Here is a 23,869-nt window from a genome sequence, read left to right as displayed (position 1 = left end):
GAAACATAAGACTACTCATACCATTTTATTTTTACACAGCTGATACAAGAAATAAATGAAAACACACACTCAGAAAATTGTACACAATTTACACAATTATTTTTGGTCCAATGACCCTGGAAAAAACCACAAAAGGAAAACCAGTGAAAAGAGGATTTATTTGCTTCTCTAGAAAAAATTTAGAGTCTTTAATACAACAAGAGTTTTGTATTTATCTCTTCCCTTAACCTCTGAAGTCCTATTTCAGTCAAACTTAGAACTAATATTTATGCTCCACATTCTGCTCTCTTCAGCCAAAATTTCGGACCACTGTTGCTCCTTAAACACAGGAGACACGGACCTCAGTTTGCTCCTTAAACACAGGAGATTCGGACCACTGTTTACTCCTTAAACACAGACGATTCAGACCACTGGACAGTCACTAATCTGCTAGAAAACTCGGGTTTTAAATAGCAGAAAATACACACATAAATAACACGTGTTTTCTCCCTAAACTGTGAGCTGACACACCCTCTGCAACAGCCTGAAAATTTTGCTGACAGTGCACAGAATTCACAGAACGTGTGTAGACTATGATGGGGAAAAATCGGGCTACCTGTACGCTGGCCCTGACAGAGATTCAACTCGACCTGGCTTAGAAGATACCCTTGACCTGTGTGCAAAGTTCAAACCATAGTTATGACTGCCTCCTTCAATTTCGTGCTCTCCCTCTAACTTATGCTCAGCCTCCAAGAGAGATTCGAACTACTGTGAATTTGCTTCCTTGTTCTCTGCTGTAGATTTTTCTCACAAAGCTTTTTCCTCCTTTCAAGCTCCTACGCCCTTCTCCAATGCTACTCATGAAGAATGAATGAGCTCTTTTTCCTTTTGTCTTTTGTCTTCTTTAAATGAAGAGAAACCTAACCCTAGAGATCTAATGGCTGAGATTAGATCTCAGCTCATTAGATCAAGGGTAGAGATCGTTTTCCTCTCATGACCCATTTTCTCATGTGGTAACATGTGCATTTTTTCTCTCATAAAGTCACTTTTAAAACATAAAAATCACTTTAATAATAAATGCACTTTGTAATTTTTCTTCCTAAAGTCGCATTTAGAACATAAAATGACTTTTTTTAAAAGTACTTAGCACATGTACCACTTCATAAAGTGATTTAACTCCAAGACTGTTGGAAGAATCACCGCACCTCTATAGAATCCGTAATTTCCACCCTGGGGATCCTAGTTACTCGCTTGTAATGTTTACCAATACCTGCTGGTTTTGGTGTAACGGCAAACCTCCACATGGTATCAGAGCACAGGAATTTTTTTTTTCGAAATAATTTTTCATAGTTTGAAAAATTCAGTAGTTCATTTCGAAATTGCTCTCAAGGTCTGTAGATTTCTTGATCAGCTATCCTCTTTGCATCCTAATCTCTTCAGTTCTTTCATTCCTTTCATTTCTAAGGTCGAGCCCTCTGTAAGCCAAGTAGCCTTCACTGAGTCTTAGCCTCGGCTTTGCTCACTGTGATAAAAGCTTACAGTCGTCTATCTCGATACAGAAATGGATTCTTCTCCTGCATTATCATTTCTTCATATCTAAGCATTTTTTTTTAGAAACTCTAGGATCTGGTTTAGAACAAAATTGCCGATTCTGTTTGGATAATCTCAGTCGGGCATCGAGAAATTCCGCAGAGCCTGTAGAATTTTTTGCCGTGGCACCTGTGTGTTAAAAAGGGCACTTACGACTTCTGATTAAGACGAGGGAGACGGAATTGGCGTCGACAGCAGGGTATGACGGCAGGTTACGAATTGGCGTAAGCGTTTCGGGTATTATTTTCTCGCTCACGTATAATCGTTTTTTTTTACGTGTCGGGCATTTTTTTCTTGCCCTCGTATCATCGTTTCTCTTTCCAAGGGATTACCTTCGCTCCATTTTCTAGCACCGGTTCGAACGGGAACGACAGCTTCCTGTATCCATCCTTTATTGTATCTATATACATCACTGGGTGACGGTAAGGCATGGTTGACTCCAGGAATTCTGCAAACACTGCATCGACAGTGGGACTGACGCTGAGATTCGCATAAGTCCACACAGCTATCACATCCCATGGTTTTCGCAGGAGGCGTTTAACTTGGAGAAAAAGGTGTCGAAGTCGAACCAGTGGACTGTCGTGGCCACCGTCACCAGATCCATCGAAAACAGTTCTTCATCGTTCAGCGGCAGTCATTACTATCAGCATTTTTTTCTCTAGAACAGATATTTGAATTTTTTTTATAAATCGATCTCTGCTATTTCTCCAAGGCCGTGGGCACTGTATCATCGTTTATCTTTGGGTTTCGCTCTGCGGAGTTCTGTTTTGACAAGGGTAAATCGATCGATTTTTTTTGCGCTAAATCAACCTGATTCCAGTCCGGAAGCTCTTGGATCACCGCAGATTTCAGTGATTCTGCGTGTTGGAAGCTTTTGAACAGAAAATTTCTGGTTTTTCTAAAGAACTGATATTTAAATAGCGGCAGTCATCGTGAGTACAGGGATAGCAGAAATTTAAAAGCAGGGTCTTTTTCTTGTCTTAGTCATGAATCCTTTACGCTTTCTGGCAAAATTTCATTAAATAAGCCGATATTTTCTGAGTCAAATCTGTCGTTCAAAGCACTATCTTAAGCAGCAGAGTTTGGGAAGAAATTCATTCAAATAAATCAGCATTGTTATTACAGTAAAACAGAGGTTTTAACTTTCCAGAACTTTTGTGTCTCTTCATCTCCGTCTTGAGTTTCCTGCCTATGCCTGTGGGCCCAATTTGTTGATTCTTCCTATCTAGTGTTTATTTAAGAAAATTGTGCTTCTTACAGTAAATCAGTTTCCTTTGGGAATCATTTTATATTTATATCAGCATCTGTCAATTTTGTCTGGATCAGCCAGCATCCGCATTGAAATCCGTGCAGGATTTTTTTTGTATTTTTTCCATATCTTGGGAAACGTGCAGATGGCTTCGTTAACCAGTCTCATGTTGGAAGGCAGTCATGAATATTCCGAGCAGACAGAATCTACCTTTTACGCCTTTATGGCTAAAAGGTCGTCAGATCATGTACCGTCTTCTGCTTGGTACATTGACTCTGGTGCATCACGCCATTTCTCTCACAGGCGTGACTGGTTTATTGACTTCTCACCTTTCAGTGATTCCGTGGTATTTGGTGGAGGTGAAAAATATACAGTGGCTGGCAGAGGTACCATTCAGATCCAGTCTGGTGGGCGCACACTCATCTTCTTGAATGTATACTATGTTCCTGGTATGGAAATTAATCTGCTGTCTGTCAGCCAGATTATGAGGAATTCTCCTCAGCTTGATGTAGTGTTCAGTGCGCACAAGTGCTCCATTATTGACAGGGAGACTAGTATAACAATCGTTGTTGGCCTAGAGGACCATGGTCTATATAGGCTACTTGACACCGGTGACTCTCCAGAAGTGGCTCTAGCAGCACGTGTCTCTCCCATCAGTACTCTATGGCATCAGCGATATGGGCATCTAAATATGCAGTATCTCTCTCAGCTCTCTCGGGAGGGACTTGTGTCAGGATTACCTGATATTCAGACTCAGCAATTGGGGGTATGCGGTGCCTGTCAAGCGAGAAAGCAACATCGGTCTCCATTCAAGGATGGAGAATCTTGGCAAGCATCTAAGGTACTTCAGTTACTTCATGCTGATATTTGTGGTATGAATACAGCTTCTATTACTGCTTGCAAATATTTTTTACTTATTGTAGATGATTTCAGCAGAAAGATGTGGGTGTATTTTCTAAAAAATAAATCTGATGCACTTAGTACCTTTCAGAAGTTTAAAACCTTAGTTGAAAAAGAGTCTGGCTGTAACATCATGACTCTTAGGACCGACAATGGGGGGGAATTTTGTTCTTCAGCTTTTGCCAACTTCTGTGAGATTCATGGCATCAAACGTCAGTTAACCACACCCTACACTCCTCAGCAGAACAGTGTTGTCGAGCGTCGCAACCGCACGGTTGTTGAAATGGCTCGTTCCATGTTACAACACAGGAGTGTTCCAAACAGATTCTGGGCTGAAGCAGTATTTACTGTTGTTTACCTTCTTAACCGATCACCCACTCAGGCTGTTACAGGGAAGACTCCTGAAGAGGTTTGGTCTGGCCGTAAGCCTAAGATCAGTCATCTCAAAGTTTTTGGCTCAGTTGCATATGTTTGGATTCCAGCTGCTAAGCGCTCTAAGTTGGATTCCAAAAGTCAGAAACTCATGATGACAGGGTACAGTGATCATCACAAGGCCTATAGGCTGATAGATATAGCCACTGGTCATCTTAGCTTCAGTCGGGATGTAGTATTTGATGAAGACAGAGGATTCTTTCAGTCTTCTTCTTCTGAGCAGCATTCTGAGGATCAGCCTCACAGTGTTCTTCTTCCGGTCGGTCCACCTGATGGGAGGGATGATGTAGCATCAGTATTTGATAATACTCTATCTGAACTTCCTCCAGAAAATAACCCTCCTCTTGCGGCCCCTATTGCTCTTGAGTCTTCTCCACCTCCTCCTGATATTGATTCCTCTACTCCTGATATTGGTTCTTCTACTCTTCGGCCTAAATGGTGGGCTAAAACCATTGGTGATCTCCGAGATGATGAGCTCCTTGAAGGTAGAACTTCTAGACATAAGAACAGACAACAGTCTACAGTCAATTTTGCTCTTATGGCTAATCTACACAGTATTTTTGAGCCTCAAACCTATTCAGAGGCTAAGGGTACATCTGAGTGGGAACAGGCTATGGAAGCCGAATTCCAGAGTCTTCAAAAGAATCACACATGGTATCAGAGCTTGGACCCAGGTTCGATTCCCCCAAGTTGCGTTTAAGGGGGGTGTTGGAAGAATCACCGCACCTCTATAGAATCTGTAATTTCCACCCTGGGGATCCTAGTTACTCGCTTGTAATGTTTACCAATACCTGTTGGTTTTGGTGTAACGACAAACCTCCACAAAGACATTAATATAACTCCTAATTTCTCATGACAAAAAGGTTATTAACGTGTCTTCCTGGGCCAAAAGGATAAATGCCTAGGAAACACTTTTTTGGTATCATTGTTCACAACACTATAAAAAAATATTCACAACTGAAAGCTTGCCCTACAAGTCCCCATGAGTCAAACTTATTGTTGAGGTGTTTGACTCCCCAACAAATTAATCAAGTCATTGTGTTCAACAACATTTAATTTTTGGGGTGCTCAACGACTTCCCCAAGTTTTGTAACAACGGTTTAAAAAGAGTTTCTCGCAAGGTATTTTTCAAGGACTTAGATTACAAATTGAAAAAAGCATATTGTTGAATGGTGTTGTCATTGATGCCAATGTCTGTAAATGAACGCTCTTAATATTTGTTTGGATTGCATTAGTTGGAAGCTCCAATCGAAGGTTGGTTGAAAACCCTAGCTCTAGGGTTTGGATTCCTTGGGCGATAGGCATACCCCGCATTTATTAGAGGTTTTTGAAGAAGCAAATCACTAAATTTGCCTTGGAGATCCTCATCAACCCGATTCTAGTGGTATGTGGCATGCCTCGTGGTTCTTCACAGTTTAGAAGTTATGATTGATTAAACACTGAGGACCCAATTTGTGGGTAAAATCGCCAAGGGGCGTTGTTGTCGCAATCTTCTTTTGGGTAAGATGATAAGGCTCTTTCACCAAGAATTAAATAATTTGTTTTATGCTCATGGAGGGTGTCAAATTTATTTTAAAATTTGTGAGGGATTTTCCTTGAAGAAATTTCAACTCAACATAGCCCTCAATATTGAAGTCGCCATCATCAAACGAAGTTTTCAATTTAAAAGAATTTGAATTTCAAAATCAAATTGCCCTCCACAAATACAGTTTGGTTCCCCCCCAAGTGACCCTAATAAAATCTATAAAATGGTATTGTTCTCTCCAAATGTTATGAACTCAACGAATATTCTTATGTGATTATCTTTGAATTTGCACTCGGCCTTGTGGACAAAAGGACCATCTAACGAGAGGCTAGGGTTTGGTTTGGCTTTATTTTGTATTGGGGATTTGTTTGGGCAAAATTTTCTTGTAGGTGGAAGATCGAGGTCTAAGTTTGGGCTATCAAGGTTTGTTTGGATGAACGAGGGGTATCTTGATTCTTTGCATATATCTAGAATGTCTTGCGACCTCACAGAGCATAGTGATCTCTGTAGTCACCTCTGTTAAGGCAGGGAATGTGATAACTCGGACCTAATTTTAGACATAATCCATGTGATCTAATACAAGTCTGGGAACCGAAGTCTGTTTACATGATTAAGGTTTTCATCTCTATGATTCTTCATGAAATTGTAAGAGGTTTGTTGCACCTCTAGAACAATGACGTAAAAGTCATTATTCAGATGCTTAAACCTCTATCTTTGTGGTTGGTCACATGCCTTATGTTTATCTGAAGAAGGATGATTCAAGTCCGTTGACATTGTTTATAAGGCCTAAAATTACCTGTGGACATGATACATTTAATGATGAAGACAATTTTTAAGGCATAAGACATGAAGTTTTGAATTTCAACATTTTTGTGGCATCTTAGACCAGTGAAGGTTGCAAGCCCATTCAACCAAGCTTTCGATGAGGATCTAGTCTATGCACAACAAAGAAGATTACACATTTTGATTTATACACCACAGAATAGTGTGGTCTCATACACCCTCTCTGCGGCCATAATTCAATTCCAGAACAGGTACTGAAGTAAGGGTTTTAATTGTTGAGGCATTGCAATACCTCTAAGACTGCAGATCTCCTTCACATGTAAGGTCTAAGTGTTCTTTGGGTATACATATTGACACATTTTGAGTACCCATTTAAGCTGACTTTTGTGCACTATTGGCTTGAAGAATTGAAGCAATAATTGAAGGTCAGCATCCCCCTATGGCATCATCTCATTTGGACATTACAAAAGCACACACTTGAAAAGAGGGTTGCATTATGTGTTGAAGAATATTTGAGAAGGGTCAAATTTGTACAGTGCAACCCACAGTCTTGAAGACACCTTCACCACAAAAATTTCTCCAATCAGCATGATCATTGCTCTGAAGATTTTTCGACCTAGTCTTTACATACTTTCGGCATCATTTTTGTATTGTCTTGTAAAACCTAGGAAGTAGAGCAGTAAGGACAGGAGTGATATGATTGTGTTCTTAATCCTATCACCAACAAAGAAGTGATATGACTGTCACCAGCAAGGAAGTGATATGATTGTGCATACATATGAGAGCGATGAAGAACATATATGGTTAGACCATGTACCCTTGTTGTACACAATCAAAACTTATATAAATTTGTGTGTCAAATACACCTGAGCGATTGGAATAAACACTTTGTGTTTGATTAAATTACCCTGATATGCTGGCATTTGAAATAAGTGGTGGTCACGTATTTGAGTGTGTTTGTTCGAGCCCATTGATCTTGTGTTCAATTGTCCTGGCAGAGTTCTTGCCACTAATAACTTGCATACCATAGAGGGAATCCTTGCAACCCTTCATACTATTCAAAGTGATCTCTTTTATTTTATCGCTTTTAAAAGTCAGAAATTACTATTGGGTCAAATTGTCATTTTGTCGAACAAACAACAGTTTCCAGTAATCTGCCAAATTTGGTGATCATTTTTAGAATTGGCACTTGTCTCTTGTCAATTTGTCTAACATGCCCTGAAAGGAGCATTGCATAGAATATTTAATTTATTATATGGTTCTTAAATATTTATGGGTTTTTTAAGGTGAGTATTGATTCAATGTAAACCAAAAGATGTTTGGCAATCAGGGTTGAGAATTGGATGCAACTATACAAGTTTGAAGTTGTCATGACTCATATTTAGAATATGTATTGAAAAAAAAGAACATGTTGCAAGAGTTTTGGTTACATGAAGAAAACAGGGCAACGTTGAGGAGAGTAATCTCATTGGTCAGAAATGACAGTGGTAGCATTGACAACCAACTACAGAGAGTGATATAACAGAGGTTGCAGTGACATTGACAATAGTAGCAATATGATGGTTATAGTGATTGGAATCTGGATAGTGAATTGGTTGAGCTAGGGTTTGATGTGTTGCCGCACAGAATGTCTAGGCACCGCAACAACAGCTCAGATCGGGGATTGTCACCATGATCCCCAATCTCTCCATTTAAACTTTCTCCCAACAACAGGCTAAGGGGGGTACACCCTACGGAAATGGAATGGAGGAGAACTAGTTGGGAACCAACCACTTTGGGAGACACAGTCAAGCAACCATGTACTTGTTTTAGATTTAGCCAGACTTATAGGATTCAATTAGATTTAAAAGATGATACCAATGCCTTATGGAGTCAACTATCTTGCTAGGAAATTTAGGACCAAGTAATTGATAAGCAATTGCTACTTGGATGAATAACTATCTTGTGTGAAATGCAGAGACTAAGACTAAAGTGAGCTGCAAGAATCTTGATTAATTTTAGTTAAATGTCTATTCTAAGTTCAAACCCTTCAATCCTTTCTATATCGAGCCTGATTTCGTAGTAAGTGGTAGAGAGAAGATAAGGTGAAGCACATTAAGGTGTGATTAACAATACCTATCCTGAAAATCTAACATACCTGGTGCCTTCGACACCGCAGAGCGTTGTGGTGCTGACAACTGCAAGATCACCGTTTTAAGTATTATTAAAAGCAGGCTTCTCAAGCAAAAATGGATGGGTACCTTATCTTTCTATCGACCAAGCTTATGCTTGGAAGTAAATTTTAATTATGTAGAACTAACTTAATATGTGAATGCACGAGATGATTAGAAACGAGATGATGCTAAATCAAGGATTGAAAGCACTTATGCCACGATCTATTTCTGATTTAAATGTCAAAGCCTTAAATACCAAAATCAATATTCACTTCACTAGATTGAAAGATAAACTTCTTGGCAATATGCTTAAAATATCACAATATAATGCCCAATTAAATCACAAGCTTATCACTTCAATTTATCTAGATTCTTTCCAATGCAATTATAGCTCAAAGAAAACAAAAACCTCTTCACAATTCTTTAATATCAATGCCAATTATATAGATGCTCAAAAATACTCAGTTTAAGAAATGAAAGATATGCAATAAATACTCAATAATTCAAGTATTTAAAGCCACGCTTACAGTTAATTCGACGATGAGCAATCTCAATAAATGTCAAGCACAAAAATATTCAAAACCCAATGTCAGTGATTATAAAACTTAGCATGCAAAAGACCTAAGCACTTAAATTCCAAAAATTAATTACCATGAAGAACCATGAAATTCAAATGCCAAACACTTCAAACAATTCCGGATTTAAAATAATTTTCTTACGTGCTCCAATCCAAAAAAAAATCTTGTTTTCCTATAGTCAAACATTAGAGATAATTAAAAAAAAAAAAGTCTTGACTATAGAATAAATTTAATTTTACCCCGCAGAAAGTATGCTTTAAATTTAAAAATTCTAGACCGAAGTTGCCGAAAACGGCTACCTCCAACCCCAAAAATGGCGTATTTCGTTTCAGATCTGGATCCACGTACGAAACACATGAAAAAAGCCAAATCAAACATTAGAGATAATTTTAAAAAAAAAAAAAAATCTTGACTATAGAATAAATTTAATTTTATCCCGCAGAAAGTATGCTTTAAATTTAAAAATTCTAGACCGAAGTTGCCGAAAAAGGCTACCTCCAACCCCAAAAATGGCGTATTTCGTTTCAGATCTGGATCCACGTACGAAACACATGAAAAACGCCAGATAAATAAACCAAAAAAAAAACATATTTGTGGAGGTTTTTTCCGAAAATGGGAAGTTTTTTGTTTCAACCGTTTTTCAGACATTTTGGTTGAAAAACAGCGCGTTTCAACAATTTGCCAAAACATTTTCAGATTTCGTGATACGTATTTCACTAATCCAAAAATGTTTTCTGAAATTTGGCAAAATTTGACCGTCGAGAACAATCATTTTCGTTTTTCGATCCTCCATTTTCGTTTAACCACCGAACCTAACCTAAAAGGTATTTGTGACTGCCACTAGAGTGAAACATTATCGTTGGAGTCGTCAAAGTTGAAACATTACCGCTGGAGTGAGCCGCCGAGAGATTGTTCAATATTTGACATTTGTCTACCACCCGAGTTCAGTAACCATTTTAGTGTTTGTCTTTTTGGTGTTTTCGATGCAGGAGTGTCGTCGACTAACTGTTTGTGTTCAGTTGACAGTAAGCCGCAAACTGGAGTGAGGTTTGTCGCTTGAGCCGTCGAGAGTCGATTGTGTACTATGCAGACTGCGGAAAGCCAAAGGACTCAACTGTGCAAGTCATCTTTTAAGTTACTTGTAAGTCATCTTTTAAGTTTTAACTCCCAACGTTATCATGACATTAGTTGTCGATGATGTTCAGTTCTTGACACTGTCAAGCATGTAGTTCAATCATTACATAATTTCCATTGTGCCTGGGATAAGCACTTATTGACTTTGAAATTTGAATAAACCTAATATTTTGGTGAACTTATTATAGTTAAGGAACACTCGAGTTATAATCAATGTTCCATCATGTTTTGGGGATGAAGGGATGTGGGAGGGATCTCAGGGAGATGTAGAAAAGCCCCTCAAATTTCTAGGGATCCACATGTTTCCAACATAGGTGATGATACACCAAATATTAAATATATTTAAAAAAAATACAAAAATATAGAATTTTTTAATGTGTAATTAATCTCACATTTATACATTCAAAGCAACAACATCCATGATTCAATGGGCATCTACACAATTTAGATACAATGATGCATCCCATTAATTACTGCCATCACCATTTAAATATTACATGGTCAAGATTATCACATCAAAAAATGAATAAATGGAAGAAGTTTCAAGCCATTAGTCATTGTAAATCAACCTCTACTTGATCATCTACATTTATATGCCATGAGAAACTATCATCATCATATATGGGATTGTGAAGACAATTGGTCCCTAGTTCAACTCTAACTATAACTTTATCTTTCCAACCAAAGAAATGGAAAAAAGATGGATGCTTCTCCATCTTTTTACGGAAATAATGCTCATCGAACTTGAAGTTCTCCTAGAATTGATAGGAAATCCTTTCTGTCCACACATTATTGCCTCTCAAAGCTTGTTGTTCACAAAAGATTCTAAAATCAATCAAAACACCAAAAATTTAAATAATATCGGTTTAAACAATTTACAGTTGTTAGATTATAGTATGTTGTTAGGAATAAAATCTTTTTTGAGATTGCTTTGTTGAAACTACAAGTATAATTTTAAAATAAATTTTATACTGTTTTCTACCATGACCTCATGACAATGTTTGAGATAGTTCTTATAATGATAGAAATAAAGTTTTACTAGGGTTTTCTTGAGATCTAAGATACATATTTTAATTTTTAAGTTTGTAACTTGTTTTGAACCTTTGAAATACATATTTGTCAATTTTATTTTGCAATTTCATTAACATAATCATCATCATTCATGCCAACTTCAAGTTCAACCATTCGTAAGACAGAGGAAGTGGAACATGAAATTGAATCTGCCCCCTAAAGTTGATCCAAAGTCACTACTCTGGAAATATGTAACTATTGTTGGGAAGATCCAAGGAGGGGGATCATTGGCATGGGTTTGCAATGAGTGTAAAAAAGAGTAGAAGAGATCATACACACAGATTAAAGCACATTTGCTTAGGTTAAAAGGCAATGGGGTTCGAATATGTAGTGGCCCACTTAAAGAGAATGGGACAAATGGAAATGGTTTAAGCAAGGCAAAACTTGCAAAATATCATAAAAAACAATGCAAGGCAGATGCCAAAACAAATGAGGCAAATCCTACCTCCCATTTAAAACACCCAACAAGGTTGGGAGCATCTTCATCAAAGCCTCCACTTCATTCTCATGGAATTGTTTGTTCAAAGCGGTCTAATTTGGGACCGCTTGAAAGGAGTTTTAATAATGATGCTCGAGAGATAGCAAATGTAGCTATAGGTCAATGCATTTATGCAAATGGTCTTCCCTTTAACCTTGTGCGATCTCTTTACTGGGCAAAGATGATAAAAGTAGTGAATGAAGCCCCAAGAGGGTTCAAGAGCCCTGGATATGAGAAGGTACGCACCACAATGTTGAATGCTGAAAAGTTAGATTTGGAGGCTAAATTAAGCCCCATTCGTAATTCATGGCGCATTTCAGGGGTGTCCATCATTTCTGATGGATGGAAAGATCAAAGAAATAGGCCTTTGATCAATGTGATTGCTCAAAGCCGACATGGGGCAATGTTTTTGAACGTACTGCATTGTGAGGGGCAAATGAAAGATTCTCAATTCATTGTTGACATCTTGATTGAAGCAATTGAATTGGTGGAACCTGAAAATGTTGTCCAAGTAATAACTGACAATGCAATGGTGTGTAGAGCAGCAAACCTAATTATTGAAGTCGAATATCAGCACATATTTTGGACACCTTGTGTTGTACATTCATAAAACCTCATGTTGAGCAAAGATGGGAAGCAAATTGAGTGGATTCCAATTATTTTTGAAGAGGCAAAAAAAATTCAAGCTTTTATCACAATCCACCACATGTCCCAAGGCATCTACAAGGAATTTGCGAAATTGGAGCTCCTTAAGGTACCTATACTTTAAATTTTATTTCATAAGTTATGAATTCTAACTCTAAATTCAAATATCCAAATTGGATTCTCAAATGTCATGATTCGTGAATCATAATAGTTATTCAATCAAATTATGATTTTTAATTTGTTGAAATTTGAAACATTAGCAATTTGGCACCTGCAGGTTGTCGAGACTCTATTTGCTTCTCACATCATAGTCTTAACAAGGCTTATGCAGATGAAAGATGCATTACAATCAATGGTATGCAGTTCTCTTTGTAATCAATCCAGGCAATCCCAATCTGATAGAGCACAAGCACTGAAACGGTTGGTTGTTGATAATGAATGGTAGAATAGAGTGGAGTACCTCTTGGCATTTACTAAGCCAATTGTGGAATTGCTCTGTATGTTTGACACAAATATGCCTAATTTGGGGGAGGTGTATGAGGGCATTGATCCCATGATAAAGAAGATAAGGTTGGTTATAAATGCCAAGGAGAATGACCCAAATGAATTCTTTTACAGAGAAGGAAAAGATATATTGACCAAAAGGTTGAACAAGATAACCACCCCATTGCACCTTTTAGCCTATGCAGTGAATCCAAAATGTTATATTGCAGAGTTGCTAAGTGATCCAGAAAGAACCGCACCAAGCAAAGACCCAGAAGTTGCAAAAGGATTTAAAAATGCTTTTAGAAAGTTTTTTGTAGATCCCGAAATTGGGCTTCGAATTCGTGCAAAGTTTTCTCATTTTGTGGAATCAGAGGGTTGGGGTTGTGATATTGATTGTATGCGGGACAAGACCAGATTAAGTCCAATTGATTGGTGGAACTTCTATGGTGGGGTACTTCCACATATCCAAAAATTAGCCATCATGATCTTGTCACAGGTTGCCAATTCCTCTTCAGCAGAAAGGGATTGGAGTACATACAACTTCATCCATTCAGTGAAGCAAAAGAGATTGGGCTCTAAGAAGGTTGAGGAACTAGTGTATGTTCATTCAAACCTTCGCCTTCTGTCACACAAGAGAGATGAATACAAATTTGGGGCCACCAATTATGGGACATGGAACCAGAGTTGCTTGAATTGGATATGACATTGAATGCCATGTCTCATATGACTTTGCTTGATGTGGAGTCACCAATAGGTGGATCTTCAAGTGTACATGGCAACAATGTTCCCACTTTTGGAGAAGATGTGGAACTTCTTAGTGACATGAATGAAGACATATTTGATGATATGTAAATGTAATTTATGATGGTGTTTTAAATTTTAAATTTTTGAACAACCATATGAATTATGAATAATGATAGTAGATTGTCAGTGATAGTTCATTTTGTACTTTGTATTATGTAGTATGCATTATTAATTTTGGTAATGATGTTGTAACTTGTCATGTTGATAAACTTAATGATTGAAATTTGAAACAAAAACTTGATGATATGTTGAATCATGAATGTTATAATAATCATTAATGATGAGCACAATGTTTATGCTGAATTGATGATAATGAATCATGATAAATCATAGATGATAATTGATTATGTATTTTTAGTCTTTAGATCTAATTTAGATTCTAAAATATGAATGGTAATATGAAATTCTTATTTTTTAAATATGTGTGTGTGTGTGTGTGTGCGTGTGTCGTTTCCTGCTGTATCGTATCCAGATTTTTTTAAAATTTGTCGTATATGTTTCAAGCCCCTTATTCATATCCGTTTCAGTGCAACTCAGTTCCAAACCCTTGTCACAAAAAAAACCCAAAAAAAAGAACTTTAGATTTAAAATTTTATATTATTCCTTTGGCAATTTTAATATGATAAAGTTTATGAATGAAGAGTAAAATTTTAATGTGGCAAATGTGAAAATCAAAAAGGTTTAATTTAATTTTTAATGGGCCAAAGGCCACATAAAAATTTTAATTCAAAATGATGAAACCTTAAGATCTTATTTAGATTTAATTCCTCTAAAAAATCAAAGCCACACTAAAAAATGAAAATCAAAATTTTAAATCTTTCTTTTTTTAACAAACAAAATCAAAATGTAAAATGATTAAGTTAAAAAAAAATGATTTCTTTTGGTTTTAAAACTAACCCAAAAAAAGAAAAATAAAAACAAAAAAAGAAAGGAAAGCAAAAGGGAGTCGAGGGAGAGCTTTGCAAGTTGAAGCACGGTGGGGAGGAAGAAATGCAGGTCAAAGGATGGACACTGGGATGAGGGAGCAGCAACGGGCGAGGGTTTGCAGGGAGCAAAAAAGGGGATCAAAGCACGCAGAGGAGTGGAGAGGTTGCAGGAAAGAGGGAGAAGGAGCTGGAAGCTGCGAGTTTAGGAAAAAAACACAACAAATTGAGGGCTGCAATTTGGCAGCAGCAAAGGGAAAGAAGGTTGAAGGAGAAAGTGAAACTGCAAGGAGAGAAAGATGCAAAGGCAATGAAGGTTTACAGCAAAGAATGCAAAGAGTGAGGCCAAAAAATTTATGAAAACTTCAAAAAAATTGCCCAAAATTTTATTTTAACTATCTCCAAAAAATTTTATGAATAAACCTAGATTTAAAATTCTTTCTTGCACACAAAAAATTTTCTGAGACAAGATCTTGCCCTTCAAGGCCTAGATCTGTCTCAGATCTTGAAAATTTTCCTTGAAAAAACCTTCAGATCAAAACTTGCAAAATGGAAAACAAAAATACCCAAATCTCGATATACAAAAATAAATAAAACCCTAAGACCCCCAATTAGAAAAAAAATATCAGATCTATAGAAAATATCTATAGATCTATACACAAAAGTTGTGGATCTATAAGATTTGAGGAGTATGAGTCCAACTCCACTCCCAGATCTGAAAATCTAAGGCTCTTATTAGTCAGATCTATCAATTTTTACACAAAAAATTTATAAGATTTTGGTTTTCTATAGTAGTAGTAGCCCAAAAACTTCAAGCATAAAAAATTAATCTTTAGATAAAATTGAAGCTTATATGAGGTAGGGTCTTCAAAAAATATGTGTTAAGAGTTGGCTAATCCAACCGAGGACTATCCCCAAACGCTCAATGAGAACCTCAGAGATCTTCTGCAAACACTAGATCAATCATCAAACCAAATAGAGAAATAGGATAACAATAAAATTCTGAAAAAATAGAGATACCTGCTAATTCAATTAAAATTAAAAATGTTACCGTAGATCCAACAAACTAAATAAGATACATGTATTCAGATTGAAGCTTATATGAGGTAGGGTCTTCAAAAAATATGTGTTAAGAGTTGGCTAATCCAACCGAGGACTATCCCCAAACGCTCAATGAGAACCTCAGAGATCTTCTGCAAACACTAGATCAATCATCAAACCAAATAGAGAAATAGGATAACAATAAAATTCTGAAAAAATAGAGATACCTGCTAATTCAATTAAAATTAAAAATGTTATCGTAGATCCAACAAACTGAATAAGATACATGTATTCAGATTATTCGAAGAGCTATTGATTAATAGTTTTCACATAATAGTAAGCAGAAATTAAAACATTGTTACCATACCATAGATTCATGAAGAGGAACACCATGGCAAGTTGAAACCCCAAAGACTTTTGCAATAATTCGAGAAAATATACAAGAGCGCTTGAGATTTTAGTTAACGATTCAAAAATCGGATGAAAAATACACTGACACCAACCTCTAATTTATAAATAAATTATCCAACGACTAGTTCGTTTGATCCTTGTCAAAGTAAAATCAACCGTTGAAAAAAAATTGATTATCTTTTAATCTCATTCGTCTAAATTATTTATTTTTGGAGGAATTTCAGACTTTTCATTTAATGCCTTTTTAATTAACTCAAAAATAATAATTTTGAGTTAATTACCTCAAAAATTTGACTTTGATTTAACTACCAAGGTCCAAGGGTCCAAGATTTCTTAAAATTTTCAATATTCCCTTAGCCCAGCACCTTTAAAAATTTTGTTTTTTAAGACTCCCGAATTTTGCCTTTGGAGAAATTAAATTTACCTAAGATATAAAATTAATTAAATTTCTAATTTAGGATTTTTAATTTAATTTGGCCAGAAAATTTAATTAATTGACTTATGAGGGGATTAATTATTTTGCCAACCCTCTAATACTTAGTCATGGTGTCTAATTATGAGGGACAATGCACTAAATATTTTTTACATCAAGATTTTATATTTTAATACATGAAGGGGGAAAACCCGTTTGTTATAAACCCTCAAAAAATACCCATTTATGCGACACAAAATATAATCCAGTAGACCAAGTGACTTGTAATAAAATAATCTAGTCAATTAGCTAGGATTATTCTCAAATCACTTTTACATAGACTCGATCTAAAACACTAAGACTCGCCTAAGATCTTAGCGACAAAATCCACTCTAGCTTTGGGGTATGAGTGGATGGAAAAACTTTATCAATCATTTGTGTCTAGAAACACAGATAAATTAGTGAGACTAAAAACATCCTAGAATGGAAATCGTCACATACAAACGTGGTGTTACCTAGGCTGTTACATACAAACGTGGTGTTAATTTTATATAACAATTGTATGTTCTATGCTTAGAGGAATTTTACTTCAATTTCTTTATTAACCCAATATCAATATCCAGTTTAGCAATCACATCAACATGATGTAGATAGAACATAAACAATAACAATGGAAGACAAACTGAGACAAGAGGACACAAGATATGGCACCACCTCGAGACAAACCCCAATGTGGGGAAACCCTTGATCAATTCTTCTTATAATTCTTCAAAAGTTCAGCAGAGAGAGAGTACAATCTACAATGTTCACTTGCCCAATCACAGTGAAATTTGATCAGTCAAACAACAAAAATATAAAGCCCTAACCAAAAAGTCAATGTTGGTCAGTAGGGCAGATTTTAACCTCCAAAACAACTCGATCAAACTTGGTCGACTCGGCCTCCAACAGCTAGTCAAATCAGCCCAAAAACAGTTCGAAAAAGTCCAATCAAATACGGTCAACGAAAGTCAACGTAGCAACAAGCCCTTCCATAGTTAACGTTGGTCAAGTAATGCTCAAACTGCCTCGATTTTTTGTGCCCAAAACTACAACCTACCCTAACAAAGATACCCCACACAAAACTACAATCAAAATTAGTCAATGCTAGTCAAAACAGCCTTCTGCAATTTTCGGTCAACATTGGTCAACACGGGGACCAAAAAAAGTGCAGTCCTTTCTTCGCACCTATGGAGAGAGAGAAGCCTCAGAAATCCTTACCTAATCAAGGAGAGAGAGATGTGTGAGTGAGTGAAGTGCCAAAATGAGGAGGAGGCCTCTTGAATTTATATGCAATGTTGAGGTGCAAATTAGATGATTGAGCACCTTTGACAATTTGTCCATAATCAAAATAAATTCATAATTCCATTTGTACATGTCAGAATGGGATGATCTTTAGATCAATCCTACACCTCTCGAAGAGAAAAATCCAATACAAATATCAGTTGCCTCATATGAGTTGTCCAAGGTGAAGTTTGGCCCTAGTTGCCAAATTTAACACTCCCTCTCAACAAGGGAGAACATCACCTGCCAAACCATGTGACAATTTGTACCATCCTTGCCTCTACTCTGTTGAACCATGAAGAAATAAGAAATGATCGAAAATGTATCATACCATTCTCCACTGACCTAAAGTCAGTCTCCAATAATAGAGAGTGCGGCATACTACTCTTAACCGACTCGAAGTCAGTTTCCATTGATCCAGATCAATATCAACATCCTAGCATAGGGAGTACGGTAGTACTATGGCCCCTATCCTCATTTCCCTACTCATTGGCCAGATGATAGGTACTTTCCATGAGTCCCAAACTGCATGGGTAGGATGTTCCAGCAGGAGAAGGTGAACCACTCATCTTGCTCATATGCCAGAGGAGAAGATGAACCACTCATCCTATGCATATCTCAACACGGGGTATCATAGGGGAAGGTGAACCACTCACTCTGTACATCGTGCACCATTAGGGGAAGGTGAACCACTCACCCTATGGTTGCCCATCACTCTAAGAAGTACCCCAAGCCCCCCGGAGCTCCCAGAGCTCAACATCTATCTCATACGAGACCCTCATAAGAGGGTTCTCTCCACAACTCCAAGTCGTTCATGGAAGGTAAAGAATTTGACCTTCCCCTGGGGCTTTGTAAGAATATCAACAACCTGATCATCAATCCCAATGTGTTGGAGCCTTATTGCACACTATTGTACCATATCCTAAATAAAGTGGTACCTGATATCAATATGCTTGGAGTGGTCATGAAACACAGGATTCTCAAAAAGACGAATCCCACTCTGGTTGTCGCAGAAGATCACGGTAGTATCCAACACATGTCCAAACAGCTCACTAAGAGCTTCATCAACAAAACAACTTCACAGGAGGCCAATACTAGCAACAATGTATTCAGCCAAAAGATCACGGTAGTATCCAGCGCATGTCCAAACAGCTCACTAAAGAGCTTCATCAACAAAACAGCTTCACAGGAGGCCCAACAATGCATTCAGCCTTAGCGGTGCTCAAAGCAATCGATTTTGCATCCTACTCATCCATGATATCGAAGCAAAACCTAGAGAGAAGCAATATCTGGATGTGCTTTTACGATCCACCACATTGCCAGCCCAATCTACATCAGAGTAACCATGGAGCCTCGCATTCCCAACAGTGTATCTCAGTCCATAGGTGATTGTGCCCCGCAGATATCTCAAGAGATTCTTGGCAGCAATCCAGTGTATGTGATGAGGCTCGACCATAAACCGACTCAATGTGTTCACTGCAAAACATATGTCCAGACGAGAGTTCACCAAGAACATCAAGGCCCCCACAAGTTGATGATACTCAAAAGGATTTCCCAAATTGGGCCCAACAACATTTCCACATAACTTATTGAAGTTAAGTTCCATCGCAGTAGTCACGGACTTGCAATCCACCATCCCAAATCTTTCAAGTATCTTCAAAATATATTTTCCTTGAGAAAGGAAAATCGCACCTAGCTTTTGCCAGACATCCAACCCTAGGAAGTAAAGCATTAGTCCTAGGTCTTTCATCTCGAATTCAGAAGCTAACTCCCTCTTATATTGATGAATATGAGGGTTTGCACTTGTCAAAAAGAGATGTCCACATAGAGTACCAAGATGAGAGGTCTATCATTCTCAACCTTAAAGTAAAGGTTCAGATCAACTTCACTTCTTGTAAATCACAGCTTCATTAGATAGCTATCGATCGTCTCATACCAAGCCCAAGGTGCTTGCTTCAACCCATAGAGGGATTTCTTCAACCTGCATACATGTGTCTGATGATCTTGAACTTCGAACCCCTCAAGTTGTTCTACATAGACTTCCTCCTTAAATGAACCATGCAAGGAGGCAATCTTGACATCCATCTGGTGTTGATTCCATCCTTCTGAGGCAGCAAGGGCAATGATCAAACGAATGGTGGTGTAGCAGGCAATTGGTGCAAATATCTCATCATAATCTACACCTTCCTTTTGAGAAAAGCCTCAAGCAACAAATTTGGCCTTGAACTTTTCAACACTTCCATCAGCTCCATGCTTGATTTTGTCGAGCCATTTCGAGGTGACAACGTATTTGTCCTTGGGTCTAGGGACCACATCCCATATATCATTCTTCATAATCGACTCATACTTTTCATTCATTGCATCCTTCCAAACTTGGTGCTTTGCAACTTCTTCGAATGTGCAAGTCTCAGATTGAACAATGGTGCTCATTCCAGTTAAGTACCCTTGGTATCTATTCGGCTTCTTCCTTTCACGAAATGTCCCCCTAGATGCAACATGTCTCTCGGCATCTTCGAGAGTCTCCCTAAGCCATGAGGGTCTCTTTTTCGAGGAGGAGGGCTCATGAAAGGGTGGATCAATGGGATCCATTGGTCCTTTAGCATCAGGCATCGACTCATCCTGCGATTCTCCCTCCTTTCCTGAATCTGCTTCTTTGTCCTTCCTTGGAAGAGGAAAGTTACTAATATTCCCAAGGGCAGCATCCTCATCAAAGTTGACATCATGACCTATCTCCACTTCTTTTTGGCCAGGCAAATAGATTCTCTATGCCTTAGAATTTTCACTATAGCCCACAAGTGTTCCTTTGCATCCAATTTGCTTCTCTTTTCTTTCGGCACATTAAAATATACAGAACTACTAAAAATTCTAAAATGAGAAACATCAAGTTTCTTATCGGTGAAAACTTCTTCGGGAGTTTTGGAGTCCAACGCTTGATGAGGGCATCTATTTTGAACATACACGACGGCGTTTGCAACTTCGACCCATAAGAACTTCGGAAGGCTTTGATCATGAAGCATGGCATGAGAGGCTTCTACGATAGAAAGATTCTTCCTTTCAATAACACCATTTTGCTCAGGAGTATATGTGGTAGCAGTCTCCCTCTTAATGCCATCTTCTCTACAATAATTATTGAACTCATTTGATTCATATTTGGTTCCATTATTAGTCATCAATATTGTGATCTTCTTTCTTGTTTGATTTTCGGCCAAAGCTTTGAAAGAACAGAACCATGAGAATACTTTGTCCTTATTCAAGAAATATATCCAAGTCTTGCAAGAGAAATCATCCATAAAGATAGCATAATATAAATATCCTCCTAATGAATTCACAGGCATCATTTCAGATAAATCAAAATGAACCAATTGCAATATTTTGGTAGTCAGGCTATCACTTGAGGGGAATGATCCCCTTGTATGCTTCCTTCAGCACACCCCTGACAAACACCTTCATGTTCTACTTTAAATTCGGGCATACCTGTCACCATCTTCCTCACATAGAGTAAAGCCTTGTAATATAGATGAGCAAACCTCCAATGCCATAATTCGAATTGAAGTGATGTGTCGCAAGACATAGCTCGCAATGGACTTCCTCCAACTTGTTATAGGCTATCAACCCTAAAGCTAAGTGTAATTGCATCTTTGACATTTTTATTCCACACACGTACCATTCCATCGATGAATGCCACCTTAAATCCTTTGTCCTCCATCGCTGAGATAGATACCAGGTTCTTCTTTAGATCGGGTACATATATTACTTCTTGTCGATGAATGGTGTTACCTTGATTCAATTGAAGAGTAACATTCCCAACTCCCTTCACGGGATAGGTGGCATTGTCTCCAAGGATAATTTCCAAATTTGTATCCTTTTCAATCAGATTTGAAAGAGCTTCCTTATATCCAATGAAGTGCCTTGAGGCACCACTATTAATCAACCAATTTCCCAAAGTGTTCGGAGTAGTTGCAGTGGAGAGGGCAGATATAAGATAAAATTATTTTTGCTTGTTATCAACAACATTAGATTCATCATACCTAGTGTTTCTTGATCTCTTGGGAGGGTGACCATTTCCTTGATGAGGAGCGAGAGCATTCCTTTTTCCTCGGTTGTTGAATTTTCCATTCCTTTGATTGTTGTTGCCCCTGAAATTGTTTTTGTTGTGGTTGTCATCGTCATGAGGTGTATCCCTTCTATTAGGACACTCTCTAGCATAGTGGCCAAACTTGTTGTAAATGAAGCATCTTCCCTTCCTTCCATTTTTGAAACCCAGCCTTCCTTGATAGTGCTTGTTTGACCCTGCATTGTTCTTCTTTTTAGCATGCGCAAAGAATGCAATAGGATCATTCCTATTTGAAAGCATATTTAGTTCCATCATCCTTGTTTCTTGTTGAGAACATCTAGTCAGCAATTCTTCAAAACATAGATTCCTGTCGTTGTTAAGAATAGTAGTGTTGAACACGTGCCATTCACAAGGTTTTCCTCCAACGGCAATGAGAGTAAGCTCTCTATCAGCAATAGCTTCTCCAATCGAAAGAAGATCATTTTTTATCTCAGTAATCCTCATGAAGTAGGATTGAATATCTTCATTTATTCCCTTCTTTATATCCTTCAGCTTGTTTCGGAGGAAAAGAACTTGGTTTGCATTGCTAGATTTGAACATGCCAACCAACTTGTCATATATCTCCTTTGATGTGTTCAAAACGGAGATGTAAGCAACTAAATGCTTATGAATAGAATCCCTGATGATCTTCTTGGCTTTGACTTCACCCTTCTTGTACTTTGTCTTAGAAGCAGTCGGTGCATTTGAAGGGGGTTCTGAAATCTTTCCCTACACATAATACATAACATCTTGCTCTTCTAAAGTCAAATCAAGAGACATCTTCCATGCATGATAATCAGACTTATCATGAAGCTTATCATCAGACTTGAAGTAGGATGAGGAGGCCATTTGATCAGTGATTGCTCTTCTTACTCTTGCTTGGGCTTTGTCTTCACCTCAGCTTCGACACCATGTTAATTTTAGATAACAATGGTATGTTCTATGCTTAGAGCAATTTTACTTCAATTTCTTTATTATCCCAATATCAATATTGAGTTTAGCAATCACATCAACATGATAGTAAAATGCATATAGAACATAAACAATAATAGTAGAAGACAAAAGGACACAAGATATGGCACCAGCCAGGGACAAACCCTAATGTGGTGAAACCCTTGATCAATTCTTCATATAATTCTTCAAAAGTTCAACAAAGGGAGAGAGTTTCACTTGCCCATTCACAATGAAATCTGATCAGTCAAACAGCAGAAACAAAAAACCCTAACCAAAAAGTCAAATCTAGTCAATAGGGCAGATCTTCACCTCGAAAACAACTCGATCAAACTCGGCCAACTCGACCTACAACAGCGAGTCAAATCAACCCAAAAACAGTCTGAAAAAGTCCAATCTAATCTAGTCAACGCAATAGCAAGCCCTTCCACAATCAACATTGGTCAAACAGCCTCGGTTTTTGTGCCCAAAACTGCGGCCTACCCAAACAGAGATACCCCACACAAAACCACAGTCAAAACTGGTCAATGCTGGCCAAAATAGCCTACTGCAATTTTCGTTCAACATTGTTCCTCACAAGGACAAAAATAGTATAGTCCTTTCTTCGCACGTGTGGAGAGATAAGCCTCAGAAATCCGTACCCAATCAAGGGCAGAGAGATGTGTGAGTGAGTGAAGTGCCAAAATGAAGAGGAGGCCTTTTGAATTTATATGCAATGTTGAGGTGCAAATTAGATGAGTGGCAGACCTTGACGATTTGTCCATAATCAAAATAAATTCATAATTCCATTTGTACATGTCAAAATGGGATGATCTTTAGATCAATCCTACACCTCTCAAAGAGAGGAATCCAATAAAAATATCAGCTTCCACGTATGAGTTGTCCAAGGTGAAGGTTGACCCTAGGGTCCA

The 23,869-nt window shown here is 37.7% G+C and overlaps 1 protein-coding gene across 1 annotated transcript in view; it reads right to left on the bottom strand.

The window, feature by feature from the left end:
• Positions 1-23,869, bottom strand: part of LOC149226195 (histone-binding protein MSI1) — a 95,908-nt gene that overhangs the window by 31,081 nt on the left and 40,958 nt on the right. The window lies entirely within an intron of this gene.

This window comes from Pinus tabuliformis, chromosome J (genome assembly GCF_031772625.1).
Source record: "Pinus tabuliformis cultivar Carrire ecotype Pingquan chromosome J, CPIR1, whole genome shotgun sequence".
NCBI classification, from domain to species: Eukaryota; Viridiplantae; Streptophyta; class Pinopsida; order Pinales; family Pinaceae; genus Pinus; species Pinus tabuliformis.
The sequence above is the reverse complement of the archived record's forward strand: the minus strand, read 5'-3'. Positions and strand labels throughout refer to the sequence as shown.